Source organism: Odontomachus brunneus, unplaced genomic scaffold (genome assembly GCF_010583005.1).
Source record: "Odontomachus brunneus isolate Ranch 3 - 2012 unplaced genomic scaffold, Obru_v1 Obru_scaffold_406, whole genome shotgun sequence".
Classification (NCBI taxonomy): domain Eukaryota; kingdom Metazoa; phylum Arthropoda; class Insecta; order Hymenoptera; family Formicidae; genus Odontomachus; species Odontomachus brunneus.
Genome location: NW_022639856.1, coordinates 49,710 through 50,248, shown reverse-complemented (window position 1 = coordinate 50,248; position 539 = coordinate 49,710).

Genomic DNA, 539 nt, shown 5'->3' with positions numbered 1-539 from the left:
TTGCATACTCGAGAAATTGGCGAGGTTCGATGTGGTTCGCGTTGATGACAATTCCGGGTAGTACACGGTTATTGAACGTGGCATCGACCTCGCGCCAAACGAGTCCTGCATCTCTCGTACTGTGTCCTGCATCCGCGTGAACGAAACGTGTGCGCAACGTATTTTTTAACCCCTCGAGTTGCGCGATTCGAGCAATCAATGACTGTCTAATACCGATTGATAATCGCGGTCGTTTAGCCCGACTATGTTTTTCCAACAACTTGAGGCACTCATCATACTTTTGCACCCACGTATCGTATTCGTCTCGCGAACTCAGTCAAGCCAACTGCTCCGGCATTTCTCGATTTGCGCAAAATCTTCCATTTCTTTTACGAAGTGCACGCTAGATTTACAAATGCTACTGTGCATATTACGACTCTGAATTTGTATATCATCAGTATATCTCCATCCCTCTCTAACAAAAATGTGTCTCGTTTAGGAGAGATTGCATATGTGCAAAATATGTATACTTCTATGACCTTCATAATAGTATCTTGTTT